The sequence below is a fragment of the Camelus bactrianus genome, chromosome 3 (assembly GCF_048773025.1).
Source record: "Camelus bactrianus isolate YW-2024 breed Bactrian camel chromosome 3, ASM4877302v1, whole genome shotgun sequence".
Classification (NCBI taxonomy): Eukaryota; Metazoa; Chordata; class Mammalia; order Artiodactyla; family Camelidae; genus Camelus; species Camelus bactrianus.
In genome coordinates, this window is record NC_133541.1 from 60,812,852 (window position 1) to 60,834,593 (window position 21,742).

The 21,742-nt window shown below is 34.3% G+C and overlaps 1 long non-coding RNA gene across 12 annotated transcripts in view; it reads left to right on the forward strand.

Moving 5' to 3' along the window:
- Positions 1-21,742, forward strand: part of LOC105074783 (uncharacterized) — a 58,587-nt gene that overhangs the window by 26,861 nt on the left and 9,984 nt on the right. For 4 of the 12 annotated variants that reach the window (XR_012505502.1, XR_006727419.2, XR_012505503.1 and 1 more), the window contains exons 4-6: positions 12,062-12,240; positions 19,583-19,836; positions 20,235-20,326. This is a non-coding gene — a long non-coding RNA (uncharacterized LOC105074783). The remainder of the gene's footprint in view (positions 1-12,061; positions 12,241-19,582; positions 19,837-20,234; positions 20,327-21,742) is intronic. The other 8 variants (XR_012505504.1, XR_006727416.2, XR_835812.3 and 5 more) reach the window with 3 other exon arrangements.

Below are 21,742 nucleotides of genomic sequence, written 5' to 3' on the forward strand. Positions count from 1 at the left end.
AATGAATGAAATCTTGTCATTTGTGACACCATGGATGGAACTAGAAGTATTATGCTAAGTGAAATGTTGTGATTTCATATATATATATATAGAATCTAAAACAGAAGACAAATAAACAAACAAACTCATACATACAGACTCATAGATACAGAGAACAATCAGGTGGTTGCCAGAGGGGATGTGAGTGGAGGGGGTGAGTGAAATAGGTGAAGGAGATTAAGAGGTAGAAATATCTAGTTACAAAATAAATAAGTCATGGGGTGAAATGTACAACATGAGGAATATAGTCAATAATATTGTAATAACCTTGTATGGTGATAGATATGGTCACTAGACTTATTGTAGTTTATCATTTTGTAATGTATAGATAAATTGAATCACTATATTCTGCTCCTAAAACAGAATGTTGTAGGTCAATTATACTTCAATTTAAAAAAAAAAATTTAAAGGATAGGCATATATATTGATACATACACATATACTTATGTATGCAGAGGATATTATTGTAAAGACTGAAAAGAAATTGAAAACTGATTACTTTTGGGGAAAGAAAATGGAGACTGGAGGATGGTAGGTGAAGGGGAGGAAGAATAGTCCCTTTCACAGTTTGCATCCGTGTAATTGTTCAAGCTTTTGTTGTTATTTTTGTTTTCTTTACTATGTGCATATATTACTTAGTCAATGTCTGAAAGAAAAATAATCGTTATCTTTCAGAATCCAAAAGAAAAGCATAAAATATTAAACCATGCAGCTACCTCTCCTTATACCTTTTCCTGCTGTTGACCTATGAACTGAAAAGGATACTGCTGTGGTCTGAATGTTTGGGTTCCCACTGCCAAATTTGTATGTTGAAATCCTAACCCTGAGAGAAGATGATATTAGGAGATGGGGCTTTGGGGAAGTACTTAGGTCAAGAGATCCCAGAGAGCTCCTTACCCCCTTCCACTATGTGAGGACACAGCAAAGTCACCAGCTATCAGCCAAAAAGGCCTTCACCAGACTGTGACCATCCTGGCATACTGATGGACTTCCCAGCCCGCAGAACTGTGAGAAATAAATTTCTGTCATTTATAAGCTACTCAGTCTGTGATATTTTGTTATAGCAGCCCAAATGGACTAAGACAGATATTTTCTTAACTTTGTTTTAGGGTCAAATGTTGAATGCTTTCTCGGTTTAGAATTATATTGCCCTACTTTCAAAATAGCTACCATTTATTTTATTTTTTTGGGAAGTGTTCTCTCCTGCTACATTTCCTAAAAGAATTTACATCTGCCAGGGGTTATTTCTTTAAATGTTTGATAGGATTCATCAGTGAAATCATGTGGGCCTAGAGCTTTCTTTGCAGAAAGGTTTTTTATTTAAAAATTCAGTTTTTTCAAGTAAAGGACTATTCAGATTTTCTGCTTGATTTTTTTGTCAGTAGAGTACATTATATTTTTCAAAGGTTATGTCTATGTCATATAAGTTGTTGAATTTATTGGCATAAAGATATTCATTGTTTCCTTATTATCCATTTAATTCTTTAAGATCTATACTGATACACCCTCTTTTATTCTCAACACTGTTAACTTGTGTTGTCTTTTTTTTCTCTTCATCAGTCTAACTAGGAGTTTATCACTTTTGTTATTCTTTTTAAAGAGCTGGTTTTTGGCTTTGTCAGTTTTTTTCTGTTGTTTCCTATTTCACTGCTTCCTGCTCTTATTTTTATTATTTCCCTTTTCCCACTTATTTTGAGTTTACTTTGCTTTTCTTAATCCAGCTTTTTAACTTGGAAACTTAAGTTACTATTTTTACAATTTCTTTTCTAACATATGCATTTAGAACTGTAACTTTTCCTCTAAGCACTATTTTAGACACATCTCATAAATTTTGATATGTGCTTTTCATTATCATTTAGTTTGAAATATTTTCCAATTTCCATTGTGATTTCCTTTTTTAACCCACTGGGCTAATTAAACATGTCATGTGAATTTCAAATATTTGCATTTTTGGAAATATGTCTTCTTATTATTGATTTTTAATTTCATTTCATTGTTATCAGAGGAGATACTTTTTTAAGATTTCAATCTTTTAAAATTTATTATAACTTGTTTTATGGCTCAGCATATGATGATCTATTTTGATATGTATACTATGTGTACACAAAAAGAATGGATATTCCAGCAATCATTGTATATAATATTCTAGTAAATGTCAGTTAGGGCAGGCAGGTTGGTAGTGTTCAGATCTACAGTTTACTGATTTTTTTCTGGCTGTTCTATGAATTTCTGGGAGAGGAGTTTTAAATAGTCCATGATTGTAGATTTTTATATTTCTGTATTTAACTGTCAATTTTTACTTTATGTGTTTGAAGGTCTTTTATTGTTTTATCTTCTTAATAATTGATCCTTTTGTTATTATGAATTATTCCTATCTTTGTTAATTTCCTTTGTCTTGAAGACTGTTTCATCTGCTATTAATATAGCCACTTCAACCTTCTTTGATTATTTGTGTGGCTTATATAATATTCCATCTTATCCCTTTCAACCTAGTCATGTCTTTAAATTTCTTTTAGAAAACATTTATTTGGGTTTTGTTTTTTATTATCCATCCTGAAAATTTCTGCCTTTAGTTGGAGATTTTAACCATTTTATATTTAGTGTAACTATTGGCTCTACTTATTCTTACCGTATTACAGTTTGCTTTGTGTTTTGTCCCATCAGCTTTTCGTTCCTCCCTGTCTATTTATCTATAATTTTTAGGCTAATTGAACATTAGTATTTTAAGCTAGTAAGACTGCAAGTTTTTATCTTGTTTCTAATCAACCAGCATGGCACCATTTAGTTAAAAACTAGTTGGAAATTCACTTAATGTCATTATCTTTATCAATTAATTTTTCTGATCCCCTCCAGTTTTTTATTGCTTTTGGTCATATTACCATGCCTTTAGATAATTGTTGACATTTTGTCCATATTTTATCATTGTCACCTGTGAAACAGTTTGCTCAATGGGAGCTACTCTACCTTTGCCAGAGGTGGAATCTAATTTTTAAAGATCATAACAACTCTGTTACAATGCCCCTCACTTATACAATGTATGATGAATCTAGGTGTTTAAGTGGCATCCACCAGTTTGCTATTATGGCTCTCTAAAATAATTAATAGATTATATGAATGGTGTGGGGGAGGGTATAGCTTAGTGGTAGAGTGCATGCTTAGCATGCATGAGGTCCTGTGTTTAATTCCCTGGTACCTCCATTAAATAAACAAATAAATAAACTTAGATACCACTCCCCCCCCAACAAAAAGATTATATGAATGGATCACTGCTAACTCTGAAATCTACTATTGGTGAAATCATGAAGAAAAGCTTGCTAGGTGATTTTTGAGTGTATGAAGTGTTTAGAATGTTTGTAAGAAAATGAATAAACAATATCTTAAGTGTTTACTATTGGATAGTAGAATCATAAGATGATTTGGTTTCTCATTCATGCTTTTTAGAATTTTCCAAATTTCTATAATTGAACTGCTTTATAATTGAAATGAAGATATTAATTCTTTTTGACTAAAGGGAATGAAAGAACACTAACATCTGCTGAGAAACTACCATGAGCTTCAGAGTGCACTAGGCATTGTCTCATTTAAAACTTTTATGGGATTTTTTAAACCAGAGGAAAAAAATGTTTTTAATTAACTGTTAAAGTATGGTTTAAAAGTCTATTTTTTATCTTAATGATGTCTCCTGGTTTTTTGGTTTTTGTTTTCTTTTTTCCAAGAGAAACCTTTCTGTGTCCTCCTGAGGTTAACATTAGCAAATGAGTTCCAGATACACAACAATACCTGATATGCAGTAGGGGTGAGAAAAACCAATGCTCCTTCAATATACCCAGACATTAAATTGAACCTCTGGCAATCTTGGAAAGGGACAGTTTCTCTATGTCTTCCTGATAGGCTTGTGTTATCTAAACTGTGTGAGATCTTGTTCTTTCTTTTAAGGGCAATAAAATGTTTCATTTAATTCGGGAACGTAACACCTTTCATCCAGCCTCATTCAGTTTACCAGTTTAATTTTTTCTTCTACCTCTTTCAGAATGTTTAAGTACAAAGAGTATAGTCTATAATAGAGCAGGGCTGAGCAATGTTACAGTTGCCCAGAATCAGAGGCCAAGCAGTCTTCAGCCCTCATTTCCTGAGAACCAAAAGCAGCTTCTGTGTTCTTGCCTGAGGGCTTACCCTCAGAGCTTTCTAGGTAAAAATGCCTTGGGTTCTTTCTCCTAATCAGGAAAAGGTGATTGGATTGAGTCATGTTTCACCTGAAGTATTTGGGCCCCTTATCTGAACCAGTCATTACATCTTGAGGCAGTTGTAAGGAGGACTGCTGTAATGACCTGACAAAAGACCTATTCCTTCAACATTACCAGTCATTAACTCTCCAAGACAAGATGTGACATGCTGCAGCCCTCAGACAGGTCATCCAGTAGGAGTCTCCTCTTGACAAATATAATCCCTTTTCACCTTTATTCATGACAATTTTCTTTCTTTCCCAATGTCAAACTACCAATTTTTCCAAGTCAGCACTTCCTAGTTGGACCAAGGGAATTTTTTTCCACTTCAAAGGGAGGTGCTACTATCTTTTCACTTTTGATTGTATCTTACTTTAATTGGTCTTTGTTAGAGTGGTAATTTAGAGTAGATACATATTTAGAATAGAAAAGCATGATACTAATGCCTATTATTGTTTTCTTTATTATTATTTTTGCTGCAGATTGTAGTTTGAGATATAAAAGCCTGTTTTAATCATATGCACTACTTCATGTTCCACGTGTGCAATACTTACTCCACAGATGTGATGTCAAAATGAATTCAGCAATTGGGATATGTGCCTTAAAGTAAAAGAGAAGTAGGACACTTGATGTCTAGCCTTCAATTTCTTAACTTTAGGTAACTTTGCCTACTAAGGGAATTATAAAATTAATTCTCTTGTAAAAATGGGGTCATTGGTTCAAAATTATTTTCCCTCCAATGGAAAACTATAAAACTGATACCACAATTAAGAAGCACTTTTCTTTAAAGACATGATTCCCCTAGTGAGTCTCATTAGCTAGAATCCAGGTACAATAATCTGAAACCTAATGCAGGGTTATAAACAAAAGTAAAATGGGACATGGTTCTTTTTCAACTGACTTAAGATATAACTAGGCAAACAGTACAGGAGAGTGCACAGGAAAACCAAGCTGATAGACAGGAAAAATAGATGACAAAAAATATAACAGCCTTCTAGCAGTCTGAGGTGAGAACCTGCAGATGGTCAAGGGAAAGTCATTCCAAGTAAGGAAAGTGAACTATGCAGTTGCCAGATGATATCCAAGGCATGGACTCTTGTATTGAGCCCAGATTTTGTCTCCAGATAAGCCTTCTCTGGGGTATAAAATAGAACAGTTCTATGACAGGAGTTTATCAGGGGTTAATTTAAGATGAAAAAGAAAGAGAAATAAGAGAAAAACTAAGGAAGAGGTAGTAACTTCAACATCTGGTTTAAGAAAGAACTCTTGTTCCCTCTTCAATCATCTGCATAGTAATGAGAGCTAAAACTGACACCCAATAAGGGGCCCATGTGACTGCTCACTGGGAGAGGCATGCCACAGGCAACAAGCTGCAAATGGAAGGGAGTCAATAAGCAATGGTTTCTAAGGGACAGGGATTCCAAGCGGCAGAAGATTTGCAATCGACTAGTTCCCACATGGGCAACTCTAGGTATGTTCTCCAGCAAAAGCAGCAGTAGCAAATTACTGATTTCTTTCTATATATTTCTCTTTATGATAATACATTCATAGGAGGACATGAACCTGGGAAAAACAAGCTACTGTTCTAAACAAATGAAAATATTTACTAACCTCCAATAATTGCAAATACAAAGCCTAGGAGAACTGTATTGGATTATGGTTTCTAAAGAAACTATGGGACCCCACCACTGAGATTTCTCACCATTTGCTGCACCAGAACCTCTGCAGCCTTCCTCCCATCTGCCACTACCCCCAGTCCACATAAGCAATGTAAAAGCAATGCCAGTTTTCAGCTGTGATGAGCATAGCTGATTCATGTAGTGAACTGAAGAGCCATTCAAGGACAAAGAAAAACATATGCTATAATAGAAGACTCATTCTATAATATAGTTTCTAAATATATATATATATGTATTTACATATAACATATATAAATATAGATACAGTTTGCATGAATATAGTCAATAGGCAATCACTACATATATTTAAGGTAAACCGTATACATTATCAAAATCTGTCATATATTGTATTTTTATTTAATGCGTCCAGATGCTCTAATGATTACTGAATGGAAGCAAGCTGATAAACTGCAAGCTCTGTCTAGAAAATTGGTCACTAAGACTGTACTAGAAATGTTCTAGGAATAGGAGTAAACAGATAACAAGTAAGTCTAATTGTTTGAATAATTGTAGTTAATATTAAATTAAAATGTGCCACATACATTTTTAAACTTTTGATTGAAAACTTCTTGGTTTTAAATGAAAAAAATGCCTCGTCTAAATTATTCCTAAAGTAAAATTTAATAGCATAAATATTTAAAACTTAATAGCTTAAATAACTATGATAGAGTTCTGTTTTATTCCTTTTATTTTATTTATCTAGGTCATAAATGAAGGATTTCAATCCTTTATTTGTCATTTTTCAGAAGTACTAAACTTATAAACATAAAAAAAGGAATTATGTTTTTATTTTCTTATGTGATTTCAGAAAGTAAACAAAACTGATGGATTTATTAATCTTATAACCATGCATTAGACTTAATGGTAAATATATTGCTAATGCATCCTAAAAAATCTATTTTTTAAATGGGGGGAAAATAGCCTATTTCTTGAAAGACAGGAAATACAGAACTAAGAAGTACACATGTTCACTTGTCATAACCTTTTTTTTATTGTCTAGATATTTTATTTTCATTTTTAATTAAAAAGAAATTTTTTTAAATTGAAGTACAGTCAATTACAATGTGTCCATTTCTGGTGTACAGCACAATGTCCCAGTCATGCAGATATATACATATATTTGTTTTCATATTTTTTTCATTAAAGGTTATTATAAGATATTGAACATAGTTCTCTGTGCTATACAGAAGAAACCTTTTTTTAAACTATTTTTATATATAGTGGCTAACATTTGTAAATCTCAAACTCCCAAATTTATCCCTTCCCACCCTCCTTCCCCAGTAACCATAAGATTGTTTACCATGTCTGCAAGTCTATGTCTGTTTTGTAGATGAGTTCATAGTGTTCTTTTTTTTTTTGATTCCACATATGAGTGATATCATACAATATTTTTCCTTCTCTTTCTGACTTACTTCAGTTAGAATAACTATCTCTAGGTCCATCCATGTTGCTGCAAATGGCATTACTTTATTCTTTTTATGGCTGAGTAGTATTCCATTGTATAAATAAACCACATCAGTCATCTGCTGATGGACATTTAGGTTACTTCCATGTCTTGATCTTGCCATAACCTTAAGCAGCACTTTTTTTGCTGCTTAAAATGTTTTATTTTTCTTCTCCCTCAAAGTTTTTTAAAAGATTAGTTACTTTTAACAAATAATGGAAAGTGTAATGGAGACAACAGCAGAGATAGAGTCACCTGATATCATTGCTATGAGATTTCATTCAGCCCAGCCTGTGTGAGACCCTGTCTTGGGCCTTCAGCTCTCCTGAACTCCAAGGTGCACGGTGGTGTGCAGTGGTAGATAGCACAGGTGCTTTGTGATTGAAGACTTCCTTGTCAGAATACAGAGATTGCCCATAATTTGTCAAGCAGTGAAGAATGACTGGAGATTACAAGGAAAAGAGGGGGAGGGTTATACTTACAAAATAAACTCTTAGGAAAGGAACTCAGTAATTTACCTACTGTGACGAACTAGTAACTAAAAGAATTTAGAATGAAGATTTTGAAAGATGGTATCTCTAACTCAGGCATATACTGATAATATCATCTATAATCAGACTTCAAAAATCAGACCCTCAGTGATATGTCAGAGAGCCTATAAGTGCAGGTGAAAGCTCACTTAGAGGTGAGTTGGGGGGGGTGGTAAATCTGATCAGTAGTTTTCAAATATTTTTAATAGTGAGCACTTAAATTTACAAATAAAAAATATGCAACCATACACAACATTTCACTAAGACCAATGAAAGCAGAACTGCTCTGGTAATGTGGGGATGGGGACGTGTCACCCAGCATGTCTCAGTATGGCCCCCGGGCTTCCCTGAACAATTTTAGGGCATTACCCAACACAAGCAAAGAGAAGTAAATGATTTCTCCAGGTCCTCTACATTCCCTCATCAATGATAAAACAGCCTGGCCCTTATGAATATGTGACCTTAGATTGTTGCCAGTCACCAAATTAGCCAACACCACCAAAGTATGTAATGACTCCCAGTAACTCCTTGTTGGGCTGCATGCCACAGGCCTGCAAGCCCTGTACTTGCCCAGCAGCGAGACCGAAGAAAGAACCTGGAGTCAGCAACTGAGATTATCAGTGGTTTAGTGGATAAGGGGAGCTTACATGTCTGAAGAAAGATCCTGGAGTGACACCCCATCGCCTACAGCAGACAGCGGCAGGCAAGACCTGGAGCAGCCTTTACTCCCAGGGCAAGGAGGAAACCGGTTATAGGGGGAATTGACGTCAGGTTGACTTCCCATTACCAGGGAAACTAGCAGAGGGGCCCGCCCCTCACCGACCCTTTGATAAGCTCTCCAGGTGGCGATGTTCTGATCTAAAGAGTAGAACACTTACTAGCTGGGGCAGGGGGCCAGTATGTAGGAAGGTCAGTCAGGTGAGTAGGCTGTAGTGTGAAGCAGGCACTGGTCGAGAAGGGGATGTACAGAAAGCAAGAGATCTTGGGTGGCCTGATCATACACCGCCCCCCACCCAATACTGCATAATCTTATCAGAGTAACTGCATATAAAATAAGCAGAAAACTACAGAAACATCGTAAAATGACAGTGCTGAGTAGTTCCCAAGGCTCGTTGTTAACCTACATTAACTTGTTCATTCACATCAACCTAGCATATATAACTGTTCAGGTAGTTCTTTGCACAGTTTTTTATATAATCCCAGTTTTGATTTAATGTTGGATTTAGTATTTCACTTCAAAGTGTGCATAAGCATAATAGAAACTAAATACAACCCACAATTTCATTCTCAACTTTAGAAATTATGGAAACATAATGAATGATTTTGTGAAGTCCATGTTTCAATTCCATATGTACTCTTAAAGTATGTTGAAATTTTTGAATCAATGAAATATCAAAATTGAATAAATTAAGGGTGTCCATGATCAAAATACACATACACTCATGCAAAAATGCAAACTAAGAGTTTCTCTAAGGAATTCAAAATGCTTCACAGATGATTGTTTATCATTCATGTTAATGAAGGGCAGATGATATTCATTTTAGTTAATGGCTGTAATTTTCCACCCTGCCAAATTTTTTACTGACCCCACTGCTAAATAATTTAAGCTTAATGTGCTCTTTCTCCCTTTGCATCATCCTTTGAGGGGAGAGCTAGTGAATAATAAAAACACAGAATTGGACAATAGATCTAAAAAGGGCAAAAAAGAAATTCTGAATGGTCCTTAACTTGTATAATCAATAGGTGACTACCCTATTTGATCTCATAATTCTCTTGTGAGCTAGAACGGGAAGATGCAATTTGCTAATAAGGAAACAGGTGAAGAGAATATATTCACTATGCTAACTCCACATGATTTGTCCAATGTCACCCTGAGCTAAGACTCGGCATAGAATTGAGTGATTATTGAGATAATCCAAACAGAGCATTGGATTACTAAAGAACCAGACGAATCTCCTCATAAAATTTAAAAATAGGCCTGGTGCGCATGTTGGCTTTGTACAAAGATAATTTTGTCAAAAGATACAATTATTAACTCTGAGGAAAATAACTTCTTTTAAAATAGCCTTAGATATTTTAATTTAAACTAAAAAAAAATTTTTTCCTTTTAAACTCAGGGCACTGTGTTATGCTAGATGGAGCGGCAACATTCAGACCTTACCTTCAAGGGACTTTAAATCTAGGAGAGAGCATAAAATGTATGCTAGTAGTTATTAAATGCTCATATGCAATGTTAGTGCTGCAAGGGAGATACAAAGAGGATGCAGAGCTTATGTTCAGCTTGGGACCTGATAAGAGGTTGGGTAGGGATATAGATGAAAAAAGACTGGGCATGAATTGATAATTATTGAAGCTATCTAATGGGTACGTTACATTATTTTGTCCATCTATTAATTTTTTCATAATAAAAGTGCTTCTTAAAAAGTCTTCCTCAATGAGATGGCATTTGAGATAGACTTTGGCAAAAGGGCACTAGCCAGTAAACCAAGAAGTATGGGTAGAAATAGCAAGATCCTGACACGTAGTTGGAAAAGCCCTAGGCTGATTCAATTGATGTTGTACTGCTTAGGTGAAGCATAGAGTATATATTGGGGCATAGGAGAATGGGATAAAACTAAAAAAATTATTTTTATTATTATTTCAATGACTTTGAGTATTAAATTGTGACATTTAAAATTATTACAGCAGTTCCTAGTGGCTTTAGCATGATTTGATTAAAAGTTTTGATTATAGGGGAAATAAAGAGGCTGAAGTGAAGCAGATATGAATCCAAATTCCAGTAAGAAGGACTTTACAAAGTTGAAGAGAGGCTGTGCAGTCCAGAAAAGAACAGGGACATGGAATAGAAAGTCCAGGAGAGGAGCTGTAGAAGGGGAATATTAGGACACTCGATTGACAGAGGACAGAGAATGTCAAAGATAAATTTAAGATTTTGTTTCCAGTCTGGGTGCACATAAGCCAGGATGGTCATATCCAAATTAGTGAAGAAGACAAAGTAGCTTTTAGGCATCACTAGTCTGAAGGGCTAGGAGGAGGACAACTAGACAGAGGTGACCAGAAGATGCCCTCCACAAGAGAGAGGATTGGGAGAGGAGAGAAACTTGGGACTTATTCATATGGAACTAAGCATTGAAGCACAAAATTGCTGAGCAGGTGAGTAAGTAAAGAGAAGACAAGAGGGCTGAGAACAAAATCTTGGGGAGTTAAGGGTTTGGTTTGATACGAGAAAAAAGAGCTAAAGACAGAAGAGAACTCAGATAGTAATACTACTACTAACATCTTGTATTTACTAAAGATCGGCTAACAAGAAACAATGTCAAATTTAAATGGCTTAAAACCATGAAAGTTTATTTCTCACTCAAGCAAGAGTCCAACACGGATACTTCTCTTTAGGCAGTTCTTTCCTTAGCGGCAAATGCAGGGATTCAGGCTCCTTCCCTCTTGTGACTTTGCCCTCCTCTGGGTCCCTAAAGTCCTTCTCATTCAGCCAAAGGATGGTGAAAGCAAATAGGAAAATCATGGATGGGAAGGTTTGATGGTCAGCCCTGGAAGTGATGTCTGTCACTTCTGCCCACACACCATTAGCTAAAAGTCAGCCACTAAGCTGCTCCAAAACGCAAGGTATTCTTAGTCAGAAACTGTCACATCTCATGTTTGCATCACACAGTTTTTAGAGGATTGTCTTACACTTCACTATATAGTACAGTTTCATGGAGGTCAGTAAAGCCCAGTGGTTAAATGTATGAACTCTGGAGTTAAAATCACTTGGATTTGTTTCCTGGCTTCACTATTTGTAGCATAAATATCACCTAGAATAAAGTAATTCACCTCTCTGTACCTCATCTGTAAAATGGTGATAACAAAATCTAACCCATAGGATTGTTAGGAAGATTAAATGAGTTTAACAAATGTACAGTATTTAAATAGTGCCTGGCATGTGTCTGGCATGTAGTAAGTTCTCGGTAAAGATTAGCTATTATTGTCATATTAGAACTATCACATTAAGACTATAGCAATTTACTGGTGGAGTGGGCATTAAATAATATGACATGTAGAGAGGTGGTAGCAGGGGCCAGAGAAGAAAAAGCCATCAATTTGTCCATTAAGCTGTATGAATAATTACAAAAAATTCTGCTTTTTTAACAGTTGTTTAGCACCAGCCAAACAAGAGGTGAAAGACTCTGGATTTCTAACGCACAGCAATTTTCAGTTAATATGTCTAGAACTGCAAAATAAATAACCTCTAAGCAAATCAGGTGGCATCACAGTCAAGTTAAATCCTAGAAGGTTCAGATGGGGTCTTATTTCGAAGGTCTCATATCGAGGTAAGTAAACCATGCCTTGGAAGGAGAGTGCTATCAATTTGAGATTCACTTTCTAGTCTTCCTTCTCCCAGGACAAAATCGTTTAGTAGGTCACAACCAGAGGACCTGAGTCAGTTCATTTCGCCTGAGCAAGCACTTGACTATACTTTGCGTATACATTAGGGTAAGCATGAAAATTGCCTATGGGTGTTTATTTTTGGAAGGCTCTCTTCCCTCTCCAGCTTCTATGCTTCCTCCCTATCCCCATTAAATAATCTTCCCATTTTGTCACTTTTGTGGTCTCTTGGTAAATCTTCAAGTATTCGTTTTATTAAAAATTCTATTTTAGAATTAAACCTTTTGCTCTGAAAACTGTAGATTCACAAACTCATATGTTGTAAGTAATAATACAAAGATCCAATATACCCTTTACCCACCCAGTTTCCCCCAATGGTAACATGGTACTAGTACAGTGTAATACAGCACACAATACAATATCACAACCAGAATATTACCATTGATACAGTCAAGATACGAAACATTTCCATCACCACAAGGATCCCTCTTTTGGCCATTTATAAGCACTCCCAGTTCCCACCTACACCCATCCCTTCATCAACCCCTAGCAATCACTAATGTGTTTTCTATTTTTACGGTTTTTGTCATTTCAAGAATGTCATATAAATGAAATCATAAGCATGGAACTTTCTGTCATTGGCTTTTTTTCACTCAGCATAATTCTCTGGTGATATTACTCCAGGTTGTGTATATCAGTAGTTGGCTCCTCCTTATTGCTGAGTAGTGTTCCATGGTCCGGGTGAACCAGTTTGTCTTGTCATAGACCTACTGAAGAACATCTGGGTTGTTTCTGGTTTTTGGTGATTACAAATGAAGCTACTATAAATATTCATGTATAGGTTTTTGTGTGAGTTTATGCCTTCATTTCTCTGGGATAAATGCCCAAGAGTATATTGGTTAGGCTGGAAAATATTTGCATGTTTAGCTTTTAAGACCACTGTTAAACTATTTATTAAACTATTTTCCAGTGTGGCTGTATCTTTATTTTATGTGTCCACCAGCAGTGTATGAGTGATCTACCATTCTCGCCAACATTTGGTGATATCGGTATTTTTTAAAGCCATTCTGGTACATGTTTAGTGATACCTCATTATGTTTTGTTTTGTTTTGTTTGCATTTCCCTAGTGGCTAATGATGCTGAACATCTTTTCATGTAGTAATCTACCATCTGTATATTTTTTTTGGTACAGTGTCTCTTCATGTACTTTGCCATTTCCCTATTCTAATTGGATTCTTTGCTTTTTTTACTGTTGAGTTTTGAGAAGTCTTTAAATGTTCTGGATATAGAATATCTTTTTGTCAAAGATACACCCATCTTTTGTCAAATACGTGGTTTCATATATTTTCTCTGATTCTGTAGCTTCTCTTATCATCCTCCTAACAGAGTCTTTTGCTGACAAAAGTTTTCAATTTTGATCAAATCAAACTATCAGTTTTTTTTTTTCTGTAAAGGATCATGCTTTCGGTATTTAATCTAAGAATTCTTTGCCTAATCCTTGGGTCCCAGAGATTTTCTCCTATGTTTTTCGGTAAAAGCTTTATAGTTTTACATTTTACGTTTGGTTTTGTGATCCATTTTGAATTAATTTTTGTATCAGGTGTGACATGATTGTCTATGTAGAGAATCCAAAAGAATTAACCAAAACACTCCTGGAACTAATAAGCAATTTTAGTAAGGTTTCAGGGTACAAGGTTAAGAAACAAAAGTCAATCACTTTCCTATATACCAGCAATGAACAAATGGAATTTGAAATTAAAAGCACAACACTATTTACATTAGTATCCCCTAAAATGAAATACTTAGGTATAATGTAACAAGATATGAGCAAGAGCTACATGAGAAAAACTACAAACCTCTGATGAATGAAATCAAAGTAGAACTAAATAAGTAGTGAGGTATTTCATGTTCATGGAAAGGGACACAAAATATTGTTAAGATATAAGTTCTTCCCAGCTTGATCTATAGATTCAATGCCATCCCAATCAAAATCCCAGCAAGGTACTTTGTGGATATTGACAAAGTGATTCTAAAGTTTACATGGCAAGACAAGAAACCAAGATAGCCAATATAATATTGAAGAAGAACAAAGGTGGAGGACTGACACTATCCAACTTCAAGATTTACTACAAAGTTACAGTAATCAAATTAGTGTGGTATTGGATACACAGATCAATGGAATAGAATAAAGAGCCCAGAAATAGACATCATAAATATAGTCAACTTATCTTTGACAAATGAGCAAAGGCAATAAAATAGAGTTTTTTCAACAAATAACATGCAAAGATTGAATCTAGACACAGATCTTACACTCTTCATAAAAATTAACTCCAAAGAGATCACAGACCTAAATGTAAAACACAAAGCTACTATGCTCCTAGAAGATAACATAGGTTGGGTTTGGCGATAACTTTTTAGATATAACACTAAAGGTACAATCCATGAAAGAAAGAACTGATAAGCTGAACTTAATTGTAACTAGAAATTTCTGCTCTGCAAAAGACACTGTCAAGAGAATGAAAAGATAAGCCACAGACTGGAGAAAATATTTACAAAAGACATTATCTAAAAAAGGACTGTTATCCCAAAATATTCAAAGAACTCTTTTTTTTACAGTTCACGTTAGTTTTAATGATTTTTTTTCTTCCAGTTTTTTGAGATATAACTGACATACAGCAATGTGTAAATTTAAGGTGTACATCATAGTGATTTGACTTACATACATCATGAAATGATTATCACAGTAAGTTTATGAACAGCCATCATCTCATATAAATACATTAAAGAAACAGAAAAAATATTTTTTCTTGAGATGAGGGCTCTTAGGATTTACTCTCTTAACAACTTTCATATATCACATACAGCAGTGTTAATTATATTTGTCATGCACATTATATCCCTAAGACTTACATTTCTTATAAGTGGAAGTTTGTACATTTTGACTGTCTCATTCAGTTTCCTCTCCTCCCAACCCTAGCTCTGGTAACCACAAATCTGATCTTTTTCTATGAGTTTGTTTGTGTGTTTGTTTTGTTTCTGAAGTATAATTGACCTCCAAAACAATGTTAGTTCAGTTGTACAACAGTGATTCAATATTTCTATACATTTCAAAATGATCACTGATAAGTCTAGTTACATGTCATCATACAAAGTTCTTCCGTTTCTTTTCAAATATTTTTATTTCTCTTTTTGACTTATTTCACTTAGCAGAATACCCTCTAGGTCCATCCATGTTGTCACAGTTTTCCCAACACCATTTATTGAAAGGGCTATTTTTTTCTCCATTGTACATTCTTGCCTCCTTTGTCATAGACTAAATTACTCATATTTCAAGTTGCTGATTTCTTAAGTTCAAACACATTTTTAACAACCTTGCATTTTTACTGCCCCCCAACACTGAATATTTTTGACAATCATATTTTACATATTTTTGTTTGTGTATCCCTTAACTACTTATCGTGGATACAGATGATTTGACTGCTTTTGTATTTTAATCTTCCCACTAGCTTTGTAAGTGGTTGATCTACTACCTTTACTATATATTTGCCTTTACCAATAAGATTATTCCTTTTGCAGTTTTCATATTTCTAATTATGGCCTTTTTTTTTTTGCTTAGCAAAGTCCCTTTAACATTTCTTGTAAAGCTGGTATCATGGTGCTGAATGCTTAGCTTTTGCTTATTTGTAAAATTCTTGATCTTTTCTTCAAATCTGAATGATAGTCTTGCCAGATAGAATATTCTTGGTTGTAGGTTTTTTCCTTTCACCACTTTAAATATATTGTGCCACTCCCTTCTGGACTGCAGAAAAGTCAGTTGATCACTTTATGGGAGTTCCCTTGTTAGTAATGTGTTGCTTTTCCCTTGCTGCTTTTAATGTTCTCTATCTTTAATTTTTGCCATTTTAATTACACTATATCTTGGTGTGGATCCCTTTGGATGGATCTTGTTTGGGACACTCTATGCTTCCTGGACATGAATGTCTGTTTCCTTTCTCAGGTTAGGGAAGTTTTCAGCCATTATGTCTTCAGATATGTTCTCTGCCCCTTTCCCTTTTCTCTGGGACCCATATGATGGGAATGTTAGTATGCATGATGTTGTTCTCTTAAACTGTCCTCATTTTTTCTCTTTTTTCCTTTTTTCTTTTTGGCTTCAGTGATTTCCACTTCCCAGTCCTTCAGTTCCTGATCTGTTCTTCTATATCTGTATTAAAATCTACTAGTGATTTTTGTCTAGTTTATTTTTTATTTCAGTTATTGTATTCTTCAGTGCTGTTTGGCTCTTCTTTATAGTTTCTCTCTATTAGAAACTTCTGACTTCTCACTGGGTTCACCCATTCTCTTGAGTTCTTTGAGCATCTTTATGATCATCACATTGAACTCTTCATTGGGTAGATTGCTTATCTCCACTTCACTTAGTTCTTTCTCTGGGGTTTTATCTTATTCCTTCATAGGGAACATATTCTTCTGTTACCTCATTTTGCCTAACTTCTATTTTTATTTCTACTATTTCTCTCTCAGTCTTGTCTTTTGGTTCTGGGTTAAATGCTGATTCCTCTACTTTGTTCCTACTATTCTATACCCTACACTATGTAGTGTTTGGATAATCACTACCTTGTATACTTAGAAGAGAAAAATCTGTCTTTTGCAATAATTTAAAACTCAGATAATATCTGACTTTTAAGTACCATCTTCCTCCAAAGTATTCCAAAGTATTTTTTTCTGGCCTTTCATCCTTCTCTGCCTTTCCTTTAAAATACAAATAAAGAGATGTAGTGTTTCAATAGCATGGAAGCCAGGAATCTTTGTCGAGGATATGTCAGACATCAGAAGGAAATTTTATTTTCTAAAATATGGGTACATAATGCTATAGTGCAGGGTAAGACTCTGGGTGAAAAATAGTGGGAGATTTCCATCTGTCTACCTACAGTGTCTTTCCCTACCTTAAAGACAAGTCCACATCAACTACAGAGAAGCAAACCACCTTCACACTGGGCAGGAGGTGCTTTCTAGGGAAGGCAGCCCCATTTGCAAACTTCTCACTCCATAGTTCTCCCCACACCCATGTTTTGAAGTTTCATGTCTATTTAATTTGACAGGAACTCCAAAAGAAGAGCTGAGAGGGCCCAGAAGTTTAAAGCAGGTGTCATTTTATACCTAGATATGTAAAAGAGGTCAAGTGGGATGAGCCATGGTGAGAGAATAACTCATTATTGCCTCATAATACCCAAGTGTAAACCACATTTGTTATGTAAGACACTCAGGCAGCCAGATCAAGGTATGTCTTTGACCAGCAGATCCACATTAGTGAAGAGACTTTAAATATCCAGAAAGTTGGATAAAAATAATGCATATCAACCAGCACTCCAACGTAATGTCTAAGACAATGGCTCCAAGAACAACCAGATAGACAATCGGGGAATATTGGACTAGATAGATTTTTCCTAATTAATAAATATATAGGAAAAAAACACAATATGAGGCCTATGAAAATTTTCTGAAGTGTCAAATTCAAATATCACTTTTATGATATAAATGAACAGCACAGTTTTGAAGAACATTTACTACAGGAAATTTTATAAAGGTTTTCCCTGTATTCCTTCAAATCCAGAAAAATTAGAGTCTATGAATGAGGAGGTAAAGGATGAGACAACAGACTGGGATAAATGAGGAGTTGGCTGGGAACCAGGTGAACTGAGTTATATAAGGGAAGATCAGAAAGAAACAGAAAAATGTGTCTGCAGAATTGAAAACATTGTCATAAGTGATAAATTCCAGATATATAAAAATGTTCTGACAGTAAGGAAGATATGCTGGGGTAACAATACTATAATATGAAAAAAAAAAAAAAGGAAAAATTAAATTATGAAAGAGAAGATCACAGGGAGAGAATGCAGAGAACAGGTGGAAGGAGAACAAATGAAAGAGAAGTGAAACCTCAGACCTAACAAAAGAAAACTTCGGGTCTGGAGAAAGACTGATACAGAGAGATCAAGAAGGCTCACCTTATAGGTGGCAGAACTAATGAAAAGACATCACTATGAAAAGAGACTACTATTCAAGTATATTCCCATAATGTTAGGGAATTCCAACCAAAAGGAAAGATCCTAGAAGCATCAGGAAAAATAAAACAGATTTCCTATCCTAGAATGAGAATTGAGCTTGCTTTAGACATCTTATAATACACAAAATAAATACCTCATAATAAGCGAGAAGAAAAGAGAGCAGTATCTATAGTTTCGAGGGAAAAAAGAAGGATTGAGACTCAAGAATTTCATACAAAAACAAATTTGTGTGTGAAGACAGCAGAAATACATCTCTGTTATGAAAGGCCTTAGAAATATGCAACTCATCTGTTTTCTGTAAACAAACTGTAAAAACATTTCACCTAAATGAGAGACAAAACAAATATAAAATTTAATAATGGCATTGAAGGATTAGTGGTAAACATTGAAGACAATGAAATGTAGAATTTAATTAATAAAAAGGTTTTTTGAAATGATTTCAAAACAATAAGCAAAGATCACTTTAAGAAAAGGCACAAATTACAAAAACATTTAATAATCACCGGGACATTGTATGTACAGGGGTATTAGTTTCTTTCTATTACACATTGTATTTTATTTATAAATTAATCATTAAGGAAACAAGAATTTAATTAATATAGTAATCATTAGTAGAATGATAAAAAAGAATACTATCAAAATCACTAGAATAAGTAGGTAAATTTTAGTTTTCATGAGACAAAACCAAGAATCAATAGAAATATCAAAGAAACAAAAACAAAATCAAAATGACATGCTAACATGTACAAAGATGTCATCTATGACACTAACAGTTAAATTTTTCAATTAAAATTCATAAATATTCTCAGATTGAGTTAAAATATTAGTATTTGATATGTTGAGTTGGTAAAATGTTAGTAAGCTTATATGGTATTTGAACAGCATAATTTTTAAAGTTTAATTGTTACATATATATATATTTTTTTAACTTTATACTCCATGAAGAGAGAAACATTTTTCAAGAATCCATGGATCTTTGTACGAGCTAATCATAAATATGACCACAAAGGGAACACTGATAGTTTTTAAAAGTGAAAATTAAACAGACTTCATTCTTTTACTATAAAGCAATAAAATTTAAAGTTAATAACAAAATCAAACAAGCCCTCAAACACTTGGATATATGAAATCTCATAAATAATTATTAGATTAAGATATCAAAAGTATAATTATAAAACAGTTTAAATATAAATATAAATATGCTGTTCTTTGAATTTTTCTATAGGCTTAAAGACTTTCATGGTAAAGCTTGGAAAACTACAATGGGAGAACTACATAAATTTGAGTACTGTCTCCTGCTCTCCTCTGCACTGGGTGAAGGAAAACCCTTCATAGACAACTTTAGCATAACTTTGCCATGATGAGAACAACTTGCATGGTGAATACTGTCTAGAGAAATTGTGTGCTTTGAGATAATTTAGAAGATCACTCCTGGCAGCACCTAGAGATCTGTTTTTTTAACTAATTTATGCTCACAAGGTATGGCCTTCAAGAGCATGTGGCATTCAAACCACTAATACACTTTAATACAGTCACCACAATAGAGTTATTCTTGTGGTTATTTGAAGTCTGGTGGCCTAATCCTCTCATATGATAGTGTACTTTCGTGAGTTAAAAGTCAACATTAAAAAGGCTCATAGAATTAATTTAGGTTCCCTATGAATCATCACTCAGCCTGCTATTGCAAACTATACTGTCATGGGAAGAGGGGGGTTCGGCGGGAAGCAAAATGCCAGCGCTCTCCTTTTAGACAGAATTAAAATCTTAAGTCTTTAGGACTGTTCTTCTTGGAAGAACATGTACCCTTCGGTGGGAATTTAGGATTTAAATGCTATATTCAAAAGATCAGGACAACTTGACTTTTTTTTTATTTTTAGATGTGAGAATAAATGGTAAAACTGTATCAGAATATTAAGAGGCGAGCACCCTTTCAATTCAAAATGGCACATTGTTACCAGTAGTGATTCAGGTAAATAAATATTTTTCTGTTGGAATTCCAGTCTCATATCTGTTCCCTGAGCTGGTCAGTGTTAAAATCCAGTTCCAAATCTTTGATAATTTCTGCCTCCTTCCCAAATTGCTATAACAGCCACCACTTCATTTCCTTTTTTAACCTTGTTTTTCTTTTCCTTCCTGTTTTAACCAAGTAACCTCATTATGCCATTAACAAATAAACAGCTTTTAAGTGGTTGAATAAGAGAGAGTTCAAGAATATCTTTTGAGAATCTAATAATGTGATCTTCTTAAATCTTGCAACCAAAACTTATTTTTCAAAGAGTGTATGATTTGAAAAATTGAGTTTGCAAGACTCATTCAGCATTTACTAGCTTTTGGTTTCACTAATAATATCCAGATAATGAAAGTTAATCATGGATATGTTAAATTTCTCACTTTAAAGTTTTTTTTTTGCTTTGTGTCATTTATCTAGTTTCTAGATAAATGTCTAAATTCAATGGTTGAGAGCACAGACCTAATGAACCATAACCTTAGAAGTATTTCCCCTCTGGTGAAGTTCAATAAACTGTTGAAGTATTACTGCTTCTAGGAATTAACATTTTTTACCCTAATAATTAAAGTAGCTGGGAATTGAATAGTTAACTATAGTTGTGCCTACCAGGTTCATCTCCCAAGATGAGAAAAGAAAGAAAGAATGAAACGTCTTTGTTCAGTGCTCCTTGTCAACCTTCACAGATTGGAAAAGAAGAAAAGGGTACTTAGGGAAAGCTGACACAATGTGTTTCTGTCCACGTATAATTTATCTTTATGCTGCGAGATTTTAAGAGATAAAATACTCCAAATAAAATAATGTCCAATCAAAATATTTGCCATGTTTTCCACATGGCAGTATTGAATATATATAGTCAATATATACTTTTACAAAATAGCCTCTAAAAAAAAATCACTAAGTTTTATGGACTCATAGTAGTATATCTTAGGATGAGTGCTTTACTTTCAGCTTCAGGAAAATATTAAAAAGAAAAATTTTTAATTCAGCAATAAGATTTTGATTATTGAACATATTTTCATGAATGTTGTTTCAATCCTGTTTAGATCTAACAAAGTTTACAAAGGATTTGTACTTTACAAAACTTGCTTATATATATTTGAGGTGAAAGTGGCAGACGTTTGTAGACATGAAAAAATAAAAGGCATTCTGAGTCTGAAAGACTATTTCACATTATAATATTTGATTAAGGCTAGAATGTCTGTTATACTTTGATAAAAGGAAACCTTTCCTTAAAATCACTCAGAACTCAGAACTACCAACCTTACACATAAAAACTTCATTATGTCAATTTCTCTGTTTCATTGTCTCAGTCACTACAATTGGGACTGAATACCTGTTAAAACAAACAATTCATTCATTTGCATTAAATACTTCTTT